We start from the raw sequence: 14,104 nt of genomic DNA, 5'->3' as shown, positions 1-14,104 counted from the left end.
GCTGGATAAAAAAAGAACCGGGCTGGATCAAAAAAAGAACCGGGCGACCCGTTAAAATTGCTTAGCCGAGGTCCTGGAAGCCTAACACGGCGTGATCTTGTGCAAAAAGCCGCTCCCGAGCTCCAGCTGGAAGTGTAAAAAGAACCGGGCTGGATAAAAAAAGAACCGGGCTGGATCAAAAAAGAACCGGGCGACCCGTTAAAATTGCTTAGCCGAGGTCCTGGAAGCCTAACCCGGCGTGATCTTGTGCAAAAAGCCGCTCCCGAGCTCCAGCTGGAAGTGTAAAAAGAACCGGGCTGGATAAAAAAAAGAACCGGGCTGGATCAAAAAAGAACCGGGCGACCCGTTAAAATTGCTTAGCCGAGGTCCTGGAAGCCTAACACGGCGTGATCTTGTGCAAAAAGCCGCTCCCGAGCTCCAGCTGGAAGTGTAAAAAGAACCGGGCTGGATAAAAAAAAGAACCGGGCTGGATCAAAAAAGAACCGGGGGACCCGTTAAAATTGCTTAGCCGAGGTCCTGGAAGCCTAACACGGCGTGATCTTGTGCAAAAAGCCGCTCCCGAGCTCCAGCTGGAAGTGTAAAAAGAACCAGGCTGGATAAAAAAAAGAACCGGGCTGGATCAAAAAAGAACCGGGCGACCCGTTAAAATTGCTTAGCCGAGGTCCTGGAAGCCTAACACGGCGTGATCTTGTGCAAAAAGCCGCTCCCGAGCTCCAGCTGGAAGTGTAAAAAGAACCAGGCTGGATAAAAAAAAGAACCGGGCTGGATCAAAAAAGAACCGGGCGACCCGTTAAAATTGCTTAGCCGAGGTCCTGGAAGCCTAACCCGGCGTGATCTTGTGCAAAAAGCCGCTCCCAAGCTCCAGCTGGAAGTGTAAAAAGAACCGGGCTGGATAAAAAAAAGAACCGGGCTGGATAAAAAAAAGAACCGGGCGACCCGTTAAAATTGCTTAGCCGAGGTCCTGGAAGCCTAACACGGCGTGTTCTTGTGCAAAAAGCCGCTCCCGAGCTTCAGCTGGAAGTGTAAAAAGAACCGGGCTGGATAAAAAAAGAACCGGGCTGGATAAAAAAAAGAACCGGGCGACCCGTTAAAATTGCTTAGCCGAGGTCCTGGAAGCCTAACACGGCGTGATCTTGTGCAAAAAGCCGCTCCCGAGCTCCAGCTGGAAGTGTAAAAAGAACCGGGCTGGATAAAAAAAAGAACCGGGCTGGATCAAAAAAGAACCGGGCGACCCGTTAAAATTGCTTAGCCGAGGTCCTGGAAGCCTAACACGGCGTGATCTTGTGCAAAAAGCCGCTCCCGAGCTCCAGCTGGAAGTGTAAAAAGAACCAGGCTGGATAAAAAAAAGAACCGGGCTGGATCAAAAAAGAACCGGGCGACCCGTTAAAATTGCTTAGCCGAGGTCCTGGAAGCCTAACACGGCGTGATCTTGTGCAAAAAGCCGCTCCCGAGCTCCAGCTGGAAGTGTAAAAAGAACCAGGCTGGATAAAAAAAAGAACCGGGCTGGATCAAAAAAGAACCGGGCGACCCGTTAAAATTGCTTAGCCGAGGTCCTGGAAGCCTAACACGGCGTGTTCTTGTGCAAAAAGCCGCTCCCGAGCTTCAGCTGGAAGTGTAAAAAGAACCGGGCTGGATAAAAAAAGAACCGGGATGGATAAAAAAAAGAACCGGGCGACCCGTTAAAATTGCTTAGCCGAGGTCCTGGAAGCCTAACACGGCGTGATCTTGTGCAAAAAGCCGCTCCCGAGCTCCAGCTGGAAGTGTAAAAAGAACCAGGCTGGATAAAAAAAAGAACCGGGCTGGATCAAAAAAGAACCGGGCGACCCGTTAAAATTGCTTAGCCGAGGTCCTGGAAGCCTAACACGGCGTGATCTTGTGCAAAAAGCCGCTCCCGAGCTCCAGCTGGAAGTGTAAAAAGAACCAGGCTGGATAAAAAAAGAACCGGGCTGGATCAAAAAAGAACCGGGCGACCCGTTAAAATTGCTTAGCCGAGGTCCTGGAAGCCTAACCCGGCGTGATCTTGCCCGAAATTCGGCCTCTATACTTCCATTTTAGGTACCAGGCGCTCATAGTGTGTTGGTCCCACTAGTCAGTGTACTGGTCCCACTCGCTAGTGTACTGGTCCCCCTAGTCAGTGTACTCATCCAGTTACCCCCCGTTTTCCAAAACACCATCGGCACGTATAAGGGGGGGACTCCTGAGAGAGATGAGGTATATGGCAGCGCAACACCAATCCGCTCCGCGCTGGTTCCCATGTCGGCTACGGATGAATAAAACCAGCCTGTCCCCCCTGGAGCTCACGAGACACGGAATTTTTTCTAAGTGCCAACGGCTCTTCCGAGCAAACGTGTCCGCTCCGGCTGGTTCCCCCGTCGGCCTCGAATGACGAAAAATGCCGGTCTCCGCCCGGAGCTCATGACAAACGAAAAATTTTCTAAGTGCCAACGGCACTAGCGAGCGAATGTGTCCGCTCGGCGCTGGTTCCCGGGTCGAACCCGGAAGACGAAAAACGCCGGTCTCCGCCCGGAGCTCATGACAAACGAAAAATTTTCTAAGTGCCAACGGCACTAGCGAGCGAATGTGTCCGCTCGGCGCTGGTTCCCGGGTCGAACCCGGAAGACGAAAAATGCCGGTCTCCGCCCGGAGCTCATGACAAACGAAAAATTTTCTAAGTGCCAACGGCACTAGCGAGCGAATGTGTCCGCTCGGCGCTGGTTCCCGGGTCGAACCCGGAAGACGAAAAACGCCGGTCTCCGCCCGGAGCTCATGACAAACGAAAAATTTTCTAAGTGCCAACGGCACTAGCGAGCGAATGTGTCCGCTCGGCGCTGGTTCCCGGGTCGAACCCGGAAGACGAAAAACGCCGGTCTCCGCCCGGAGCTCATGACAAACGAAAAATTTTCTAAGTGCCAACGGCACTAGCGAGCGAATGTGTCCGCTCGGCGCTGGTTCCCGGGTCGAACCCGGAAGACGAAAAACGCCGGTCTCCGCCCGGAGCTCATGACAAACGAAAAATTTTCTAAGTGCCAACGGCACTAGCGAGCGAATGTGTCCGCTCGGCGCTGGTTCCCGGGTCGAACCCGGAAGACGAAAAACGCCGGTCTCCGCCCGGAGCTCATGACAAACGAAAAATTTTCTAAGTGCCAACGGCACTAGCGAGCGAATGTGTCCGCTCGGCGCTGGTTCCCGGGTCGAACCCGGAAGACGAAAAACGCCGCTCTCCGCCCGGAGCTCATGACAAACGAAAAATTTTCTAAGTGCCAACGGCACTAGCGAGCGAATGTGTCCGCTCGGCGCTGGTTCCCGGGTCGAACCCGGAAGACGAAAAACGCCGGTCTCCGCCCGGAGCTCATGACAAACGAAAAATTTTCTAAGTGCCAACGGCACTAGCGAGCGAATGTGTCCGCTCGGCGCTGGTTCCCGGGTCGAACCCGGAAGACGAAAAACGCCGGTCTCCGCCCGGAGCTCATGACAAACGAAAAATTTTCTAAGTGCCAACGGCACTAGCGAGCGAATGTGTCCGCTCGGCGCTGGTTCCCGGGTCGAACCCGGAAGACGAAAAACGCCGCTCTCCGCCCGGAGCTCATGACAAACGAAAAATTTTCTAAGTGCCAACGGCACTAGCGAGCGAATGTGTCCGCTCGGCGCTGGTTCCCGGGTCGAACCCGGAAGACGAAAAACGCCGCTCTCCGCCCGGAGCTCATGACAAACGAAAAATTTTCTAAGTGCCAACGGCACTAGCGAGCGAATGTGTCCGCTCGGCGCTGGTTCCCGGGTCGAACCCGGAAGACGAAAAACGCCGGTCTCCGCCCGGAGCTCATGACAAACGAAAAATTTTCTAAGTGCCAACGGCACTAGCGAGCGAATGTGTCCGCTCGGCGCTGGTTCCCGGGTCGAACCCGGAAGACGAAAAACGCCGGTCTCCGCCCGGAGCTCATGACAAACGAAAAATTTTCTAAGTGCCAACGGCACTAGCGAGCGAATGTGTCCGCTCGGCGCTGGTTCCCGGGTCGAACCCGGAAGACGAAAAACGCCGCTCTCCGCCCGGAGCTCATGACAAACGAAAAATTTTCTAAGTGCCAACGGCACTAGCGAGCGAATGTGTCCGCTCGGCGCTGGTTCCCGGGTCGAACCCGGAAGACGAAAAACGCCGGTCTCCGCCCGGAGCTCATGACAAACGAAAAATTTTCTAAGTGCCAACGGCACTAGCGAGCGAATGTGTCCGCTCGGCGCTGGTTCCCGGGTCGAACCCGGAAGACGAAAAACGCCGGTCTCCGCCCGGAGCTCATGACAAACGAAAAATTTTCTAAGTGCCAACGGCACTAGCGAGCGAATGTGTCCGCTCGGCGCTGGTTCCCGGGTCGAACCCGGAAGACGAAAAACGCCGGTCCTCGCCCGGAGCTCATGACAAACGAAAAATTTTCTAAGTGCCAACGGCACTAGCGAGCGAATGTGTCCGCTCGGCGCTGGTTCCCGGGTCGGACCCGGAAGACGAAAAACGCCGGTCCTCGCCTGGAGGTCCCAGCAAAATCGGCGAAAAAACGACTAAGTGTCAACTTTCGAAAAAACGGCTAAGTGTCGACTTTCGAAAAAACGGCTAAGTGTCAACTTTCGAAAAAACGGCTAAGTGTCAACTTTCGAAAAAACGACTAAGTGCCCACGGCTCTGCGGGGCTTGTGAGTCCGCCCCGCGCCGGTTCGGCGGTCGGCCTCAAAAAGCAAAAAATCAGCCTCTCTCCCTGGAGCTCACCAAAAATTTGTCGAAATTTTTCTAAGTTCTCCTCGAGGTACCAGGGGGTGAGGTACCCGGGCTAAGGTGCAGTACCTTTTTTGGTCTTCAGGTGCGCCAGAGTACAATGAAATGGTCCCAGTAGTCAGTGTACTCATCGACTTTCCCCCCGTTTTCCAAAGCACCTCGTTTACGAGTATGGAGGAGATGGTGCTGGTCTCCCCACGGCGTCGGACACGCCGTCCTCGACAGCACAAGGTCGGATAGAAGACCTGGAAAGCGCCGTGGCACGCGCTGGAGGTGGGCACTTTGGCGAAAAAACGACTAAGTGTCAACTTTCGAAAAAACGACTAAGTGTCAACTTTCGAAAAAACGGCTAAGTGTCAACTTTCGAAAAAACGACTAAGTGTCACCTCTCTGAAAAAATGGCAAAGTGTCGCCTCTCTGAAAATTTTCTAAGTGCCCACGGCTCTGCGGGCTCGTGCATCCGAGCCGCGCCGGTTCTGCAACCGGCCTAGAATGACGAAAAATAACGGTCTCCTCCTGGAGCTCACAGCCAATTGTGGCGAAAAAGTGGCAAAGTGCCCACGGCTCTGCGGGCTCGTGCATCCGACCCGCGCCGGTTCTGCAGCCGGCCTAGAATGACGAAAAATAACGGTCTCCTCCTGGAGCTCACAGCCAACTTGGCAAAAAGTTTCTAAGTGCCCACGGCCCTGCCGAGCTTTGGCGTCCGCCCAGCGCCGGTTCCGCAGTCGGCCTCCAATGACGAAAAATAACGGTCTCCTCCTGGAGCTCACAGCCAACTTGGCAAAAAGTTTCTAAGTGCCCACGGCCCTGCCGAGCTTTGGCGTCCGCCCAGCGCCGGTTCCGCAGTCGGCCTCGAATGACGAAAAATAACGGTCTCCTCCTGGAGCTCACAGCCAACTTGGCAAAAAGTTTCTAAGTGCCCACGGCCCTGCCGAGCTTTGGCGTCCGCCCAGCGCCGGTTCCGCAGTCGGCCTCGAATGACGAAAAATAACGGTCTCCTCCTGGAGCTCACAGCCAACTTGGCAAAAAGTTTCTAAGTGCCCACGGCCCTGCCGAGCTTTGGCGTCCGCCCAGCGCCGGTTCCGCAGTCGGCCTCGAATGACGAAAAATAACGGTCTCCTCCTGGAGCTCACAGCCAACTTGGCAAAAAGTTTCTAAGTGCCCACGGCCCTGCCGAGCTTTGGCGTCCGCCCAGCGCCGGTTCCGCAGTCGGCCTCGAATGACGAAAAATAACGGTCTCCTCCTGGAGCTCACAGCCAACTTGGCAAAAAGTTTCTAAGTGCCCACGGCCCTGCCGAGCTTTGGCGTCCGCCCAGCGCCGGTTCCGCAGTCGGCCTCGAATGACGAAAAATAACGGTCTCCTCCTGGAGCTCACAGCCAACTTGGCAAAAAGTTTCTAAGTGCCCACGGCCCTGCCGAGCTTTGGCGTCCGCTCAGCGCCGGTTCCGCAGTCGGCCTCGAATGACGAAAAATAACGGTCTCCTCCTGGAGCTCACAGCCAACTTGGCAAAAAGTTTCTAAGTGCCCACGGCCCTGCCGAGCTTTGGCGTCCGCCCAGCGCCGGTTCCGCAGTCGGCCTCGAATGACGAAAAATAACGGTCTCCTCCTGGAGCTCACAGCCAACTTGGCAAAAAGTTTCTAAGTGCCCACGGCCCTGCCGAGCTTTGGCGTCCGCTCAGCGCCGGTTCCGCAGTCGGCCTCGAATGACGAAAAATAACGGTCTCCTCCTGGAGCTCACAGCCAACTTGGCAAAAAGTTTCTAAGTGCCCACGGCCCTGCCGAGCTTTGGCGTCCGCCCAGCGCCGGTTCCGCAGTCGGCCTCGAATGACGAAAAATAACGGTCTCCTCCTGGAGCTCACAGCCAACTTGGCAAAAAGTTTCTAAGTGCCCACGGCCCTGCCGAGCTTTGGCGTCCGCCCAGCGCCGGTTCCGCAGTCGGCCTCGAATGACGAAAAATAACGGTCTCCTCCTGGAGCTCACAGCCAACTTGGCAAAAAGTTTCTAAGTGCCCACGGCCCTGCCGAGCTTTGGCGTCCGCTCAGCGCCGGTTCCGCAGTCGGCCTCGAATGACGAAAAATAACGGTCTCCTCCTGGAGCTCACAGCCAACTTGGCAAAAAGTTTCTAAGTGCCCACGGCCCTGCCGAGCTTTGGCGTCCGCCCAGCGCCGGTTCCGCAGTCGGCCTCGAATGACGAAAAATAACGGTCTCCTCCTGGAGCTCACAGCCAACTTGGCAAAAAGTTTCTAAGTGTCACATCTCTGAAAAAACGGCTAAGTGTCGACTTTCGAAAAAACGGCAAAGTGTCACATCTCTGAAAAAACGGCTAAGTGTCGACTTTCGAAAAAACGGCTAAGTGTCAACTTTCGAAAAAACGGCTAAGTGTCGCCTCTCTGAAAAAACGGCAAAGTGTCAACTTTCGAAAAAACGACAGAGTGTCGCCTCTCTGAAAAAACGACTAAGTGTCGACTCTGAGAAAATGGCAAAGTGCCCACGGCTCTGCGGGCTCGTGCATCCGACCCGCGCCGGTTCCCCAGCCGGCCTGAAATAAGGCAAAACCAGCCTCTCCGCCTGGAGCTCAGAGCCAACTTGGCGAATATTTTCTAAGTGCCCACGGCTCTGCGTGGCTACGGCGTCTGCCCAGCGCCGGTTCCTGGGTCGAACCCCGAGGACGAGGAATGCCGGTCTCCGCCTGGAGGTCCCAGCTTAATCGGCGAAAATTTTCTAAGTGCCCACGGCTCTGCCGGGCTCGTGCATCCGACCCGCGCCGGTTCCCCAGCCGGCCTGAAATAAGGCAAAACCAGGCTCTCCCCCTGGAGCTCAGAGCCAATTGTGGCGAAAAAACGACTAAGTGTCAACTTTCGAAAAAACGACTAAGTGTCAACTTTCCAAAAAAACGGCTAAGTGTCGACTTTCGAAAAAACGGCTAAGTGTCAACTTTCGAAAAAACGACTAAGTGTCGCCTCTGAAAAAACGACTAAGTGTCGCCTCTCTGAAAAAACGACTAAGTGCCCACGGCTCTGCGGGGCTTGTGAGTCCGCCCCGCGCCGGTTCGGCGGTCGGCCTCAAAAAGCGAAAAATCAGCCTCTCTCCCTGGAGCTCACCAAAAATTTGTCGAAATTTTTCTAAGTTCTCCTCGAGGTACCAGGGGGTGAGGTACCCGGGCTAAGGTGCAGTACCTTTTTTGGTCTTCAGGTGCGCCAGAGTACAATGAAATGGTCCCAGTAGTCAGTGTACTCATCGACTTTCCCCCCGTTTTCCAAAGCACCCCGTTTACGAGTATGGAGGAGATGGTGCTGGTCTCCCCACGGCGTCGGACACGCCGTCCTCGACAGCACAAGGTCGGATAGAAGACCTGAAAAGCGCCGTGGCACGCGCTGGAGGTGTCACTGTGGCGAAAAAGTGACTAAGTGTCAACTTTCGAAAAAACGGCTAAGTGTCAACTTTCGAAAAAACGGCTAAGTGTCAACTTTCGAAAAAACTGCTAAGTGTCAACTTTCGAAAAAACGACTAAGTGTCGCCTCTCTGAAAAAACGGCAAAGTGTCAACTTTCGAAAAAACGACTAAGTGTCAACTTTCGAAAAAACGACTAAGTGTCACCTCTCTGAAAAAATGGCAAAGTGTCAACTGCGAATGTGGTGGTGCATGGAAGGAAGTGGAGGACGGCCGCCTCCTTAAACACAGGCCGAAGAGGAGCGTCAGGGCCGGCTCCTTAAACACGGACCGAGTGTCGCCCTTAACACAGACCAAGCGGAGGACGGCCGCCTCCCTAAATACAGGCCGAACCGGAGCGCGAGGGCCGCTCCTTAAACACGGACCGAGTGTCGCCCTTAACACAGACCAAGGGGAGGACGGCCGCCTCCTTAAACACAGGCCGGAGAGGAGCGTCAGGGCCAGGCTCCTCAAACATGGACCGAGTGTCGCCCTTAACACAGACCAAGGGGAGGACGGCCGCCTCCTTAAACACAGGCCGGAGAGGAGCGTCAGGGCCAGGCTCCTCAAACATGGACCGAGTGTCGCCCTTAACACAGACCAAGGGGAGGACGGCCGCCTCCTTAAACACAGGCCGGAGAGGAGCGTCAGGGCCAGGCTCCTCAAACATGGACCGAGTGTCGCCCTTAACACAGACCAAGGGGAGGACGGCCGCCTCCTTAAACACAGGCCGGAGAGGAGCGTCAGGGCCAGGCTCCTCAAACATGGACCGAGTGTCGCCCTTAACACGGACCAAGGGGAGGACGGCCGCCTCCTTAAACACAGGCCGGAGAGGAGCGTCAGGGCCAGGCTCCTCAAACATGGACCGAGTGTCGCCCTTAACACGGACCAAGGGGAGGACGGCCGCCTCCTTAAACACAGGCCGGAGAGGAGCGTCAGGGCCAGGCTCCTCAAACATGGACCGAGTGTCGCCCTTAACACAGACCAAGGGGAGGACGGCCGCCTCCTTAAACACAGGCCGGAGAGGAGCGTCAGGGCCAGGCTCCTCAAACATGGACCGAGTGTCGCCCTTAACACGGACCAAGGGGAGGACGGCCGCCTCCTTAAACACAGGCCGGAGAGGAGCGTCAGGGCCAGGCTCCTCAAACATGGACCGAGTGTCGCCCTTAACACGGACCAAGGGGAGGACGGCCGCCTCCTTAAACACAGGCCGGAGAGGAGCGTCAGGGCCAGGCTCCTCAAACATGGACAGAGTGTCGCCCTTAACACAGACCAAGCGGAGGACGGCCGCCTCCCTAAATACAGGCCGAACCGGAGCGCGAGTGTCGCTCCTTAAACACGGACCGAGTGGAGGACGGCCGCCTCCTTAAACACAGGCCGAACAAAATGACACAAAGTGTCAACTGCGAATGTTGTCCATCCAAGGAAGGAGCGTGATGCCCGGCCGGCTCCTTAAACACAGGCCGAGAGTCGCCCCGGACGGTCCGCCTCGCGGCGCCCGTCTGCTCGGATAAAATGACACAAAGTGTCAACTACGAATGTTGTCCATCCAAGGAGGGAGCGTGATGCCCGGCCGGCTCCGAAAACACAGGCCGAGAGTCGCCCCGGACGGTCCGCCTCGCGGCGCCCGTCTGCTCGGATAAAATGACACAAAGTGTCAACTGCGAATGTTGTCCATCCAAGGAAGGAGCGTGATGCCCGGCCGGCTCCTTAAACACAGGCCGAGAGTCGCCCCGGACGGTCCGCCTCGCGGCGCCCGCCCGCTCGGATAAAATGACACAAAGTGTCAACTACGAATGTTGTCCATCCAAGGAAGGAGCGTGATGCCCGGCCGGCTCCTTAAACACAGGCCGAGAGTCGCCCCGGACGGTCCGCCTCGCGGCGCCCGTCTGCTCGGATAAAATGACACAAAGTGTCAACTACGAATGTTGTCCATCCAAGGAGGGAGCGTGATGCCCGGCCGGCTCCGAAAACACAGGCCGAGAGTCGCCCCGGACGGTCCGCCTCGCGGCGCCCGTCTGCTCGGATAAAATGACACAAAGTGTCAACTGCGAATGTTGTCCATCCAAGGAAGGAGCGTGATGCCCGGCCGGCTCCTTAAACACAGGCCGAGAGTCGCCCCGGACGGTCCGCCTCGCGGCGCCCGCCCGCTCGGATAAAATGACACAAAGTGTCAACTACGAATGTTGTCCATCCAAGGAGGGAGCGTGATGCCCGGCCGGCTCCGAAAACACAGGCCGAGAGTCGCCCCGGACGGTCCGCCTCTCGAGGCGCCCGCCCGCTCGGATAAAATGACACAAAGTGTCAACTACGAATGTTGTCCATCCAAGGAGGGAGCGTGAGGCCCGGCCGGCTCCGAAAACACAGGCCGAGAGTCGCCCCGGACGGTCCGCCTCTCGAGGCGCCCGCCCGCTCGGATAAAATGACACAAAGTGTCAACTACGAATGTTGTCCATCCAAGGAGGGAGCGTGATGCCCGGCCGGCTCCGAAAACACAGGCCGAGATTCGACCCCGGACGGGCCGTCTTCTCCCGGCGCCCGCCCGCGTACGCCCCCCATCCCCGGTCGCCCGTCTGCTCCCGGCGGGCCTCCGAGTACCCCCTCACCCAACTGACCGACTGGCACTCATGACCCGCCTTGGTAGGGCCTCCATCGGCCTCGGCTCGTCCGACGTCGGGTGGACGGTTCCTACCCACTGCGGGTCGCACTCTAGCGCCCCGGCCGCCGCGTGAGCGTGCGCTCCCCGCGCCGCCCCGCAGGCCCCGGCGCGACCGTACTGCGGCGAGACCGAGACGACCCGGTTTGGCATCCATCCCACCTAGCCACGATCCACGGAGGCCGAGCGAGCGGCTGAGTGTCGGGCGCCGCGCGTGCGAGCGTCCGCCGGCCGCGCCGGTCCTTCCGCGAATGTCGTTTCTCAAACCCTCCGGCTTGATAGCGGCGGCACCACGGGAAGCCGTCCACACACACCGTCCGACCTCTATCCGAAAAGCCTTCCCGACCAACCGCGGTCGCGGGGGCGTCTGTCGCTCCGCATCGGGGGGGCGTATGGCTTCCGCGCTACGCGCTGCGGGCTCGGGGGGGCCGCAACGGCTGAGTCTGACTCGGCCGGGGCGCAGCTTCCCTCCCGGCAGTCAGCAATAGTGCCGATCGCGCCTGCCACCAGCCCCCTCCCCGACGGGTTCGTCGGCGCCGGCTGGCCGCCGTCCGCCTTCGTTCCCCGAGGGTTCCCAACCAGCGCCGATCCAACTCCGCATCCTGGCCGCACGCAGTGCGTGCCTCGCGCGGGTAAGTCGCCGGCGCAGCGCCGCAGCTCCCGACCCCCGCGTACGGGAATAGTTGAGGGCCTCAGCGGGCCGCACCGACCGAGTCCGACTCGGGCCGGGGCGCAGATTCCCGCTTGGGTGACCGAACGTTCTCTGCTCGGGCCGGAGGGCCGACGCCCGTCCCCCCCCGTCGTCCCCCACGGACCGCCTCCGAGGCCACTTCGCACGGCTCATCCTCGGCTCCCTACCAATGCTTAATCGATGGGGCCGCCCGGCCGGATTCGCGCCACCCTGTCCACCGCGAGTCTCCCCAGACTAACCCGAGTTACCGCCCAGCTCGCCTAACCTTGCACTCGCTCTGCCAAACGGTCGTGTAGTCGGCGGGCCGTCCTACGGGTCGCCCTCCCTCCCCAAACGCGCGGCGGGATAGCGGCAAGGCGGCGGCGGCGGCCAGCGGCGTCGGGGCGCTCGCACCGGAGAAGAGGCGTCTTACGAGGCCGGGCGCAGCTCCCTCTCGTTTACTTGCTGAGTAGCGGCGCTCGAAGGTTCCGCGGCTCATCCCCCCGTTTTCCAAAGCACCCCGTTTACGAGTATGGAGGAGATGGTGCTGGTCTCCCCACGGCGTCGGACACGCCGTCCTCGACAGCACAAGGTCGGATAGAAGACCTGAAAAGCGCCGTGGCACGCGCTGGAGGTGTCACTGTGGCGAAAAAGTGACTAAGTGTCAACTTTCGAAAAAACGGCTAAGTGTCAACTTTCGAAAAAACGGCTAAGTGTCAACTTTCGAAAAAACTGCTAAGTGTCAACTTTCGAAAAAACGACTAAGTGTCGCCTCTCTGAAAAAACGGCAAAGTGTCAACTTTCGAAAAAACGACTAAGTGTCAACTTTCGAAAAAACGACTAAGTGTCACCTCTCTGAAAAAATGGCAAAGTGTCAACTGCGAATGTGGTGGTGCATGGAAGGAAGTGGAGGACGGCCGCCTCCTTAAACACAGGCCGAAGAGGAGCGTCAGGGCCGGCTCCTTAAACACGGACCGAGTGTCGCCCTTAACACAGACCAAGCGGAGGACGGCCGCCTCCCTAAATACAGGCCGAACCGGAGCGCGAGGGCCGCTCCTTAAACACGGACCGAGTGTCGCCCTTAACACAGACCAAGGGGAGGACGGCCGCCTCCTTAAACACAGGCCGGAGAGGAGCGTCAGGGCCAGGCTCCTCAAACATGGACCGAGTGTCGCCCTTAACACAGACCAAGGGGAGGACGGCCGCCTCCTTAAACACAGGCCGGAGAGGAGCGTCAGGGCCAGGCTCCTCAAACATGGACCGAGTGTCGCCCTTAACACAGACCAAGGGGAGGACGGCCGCCTCCTTAAACACAGGCCGGAGAGGAGCGTCAGGGCCAGGCTCCTCAAACATGGACCGAGTGTCGCCCTTAACACAGACCAAGGGGAGGACGGCCGCCTCCTTAAACACAGGCCGGAGAGGAGCGTCAGGGCCAGGCTCCTCAAACATGGACCGAGTGTCGCCCTTAACACGGACCAAGGGGAGGACGGCCGCCTCCTTAAACACAGGCCGGAGAGGAGCGTCAGGGCCAGGCTCCTCAAACATGGACCGAGTGTCGCCCTTAACACGGACCAAGGGGAGGACGGCCGCCTCCTTAAACACAGGCCGGAGAGGAGCGTCAGGGCCAGGCTCCTCAAACATGGACCGAGTGTCGCCCTTAACACAGACCAAGGGGAGGACGGCCGCCTCCTTAAACACAGGCCGGAGAGGAGCGTCAGGGCCAGGCTCCTCAAACATGGACCGAGTGTCGCCCTTAACACGGACCAAGGGGAGGACGGCCGCCTCCTTAAACACAGGCCGGAGAGGAGCGTCAGGGCCAGGCTCCTCAAACATGGACCGAGTGTCGCCCTTAACACGGACCAAGGGGAGGACGGCCGCCTCCTTAAACACAGGCCGGAGAGGAGCGTCAGGGCCAGGCTCCTCAAACATGGACAGAGTGTCGCCCTTAACACAGACCAAGCGGAGGACGGCCGCCTCCCTAAATACAGGCCGAACCGGAGCGCGAGTGTCGCTCCTTAAACACGGACCGAGTGGAGGACGGCCGCCTCCTTAAACACAGGCCGAACAAAATGACACAAAGTGTCAACTGCGAATGTTGTCCATCCAAGGAAGGAGCGTGATGCCCGGCCGGCTCCTTAAACACAGGCCGAGAGTCGCCCCGGACGGTCCGCCTCGCGGCGCCCGCCCGCTCGGATAAAATGACACAAAGTGTCAACTACGAATGTTGTCCATCCAAGGAGGGAGCGTGATGCCCGGCCGGCTCCGAAAACACAGGCCGAGAGTCGCCCCGGACGGTCCGCCTCTCGAGGCGCCCGCCCGCTCGGATAAAATGACACAAAGTGTCAACTACGAATGTTGTCCATCCAAGGAGGGAGCGTGAGGCCCGGCCGGCTCCGAAAACACAGGCCGAGAGTCGCCCCGGACGGTCCGCCTCTCGAGGCGCCCGCCCGCTCGGATAAAATGACACAAAGTGTCAACTACGAATGTTGTCCATCCAAGGAGGGAGCGTGATGCCCGGCCGGCTCCGAAAACACAGGCCGAGATTCGACCCCGGACGGGCCGTCTTCTCCCGGCGCCCGCCCGCGTACGCCCCC

Source organism: Syngnathus leptorhynchus, unplaced genomic scaffold (assembly GCF_054491065.1).
Source record: "Syngnathus leptorhynchus isolate UIUO unplaced genomic scaffold, UIUO_Slep HiC_scaffold_46, whole genome shotgun sequence".
Taxonomy (NCBI): Eukaryota; Metazoa; Chordata; class Actinopteri; order Syngnathiformes; family Syngnathidae; genus Syngnathus; species Syngnathus leptorhynchus.
Note: the sequence above shows the minus strand (reverse complement) of the source record.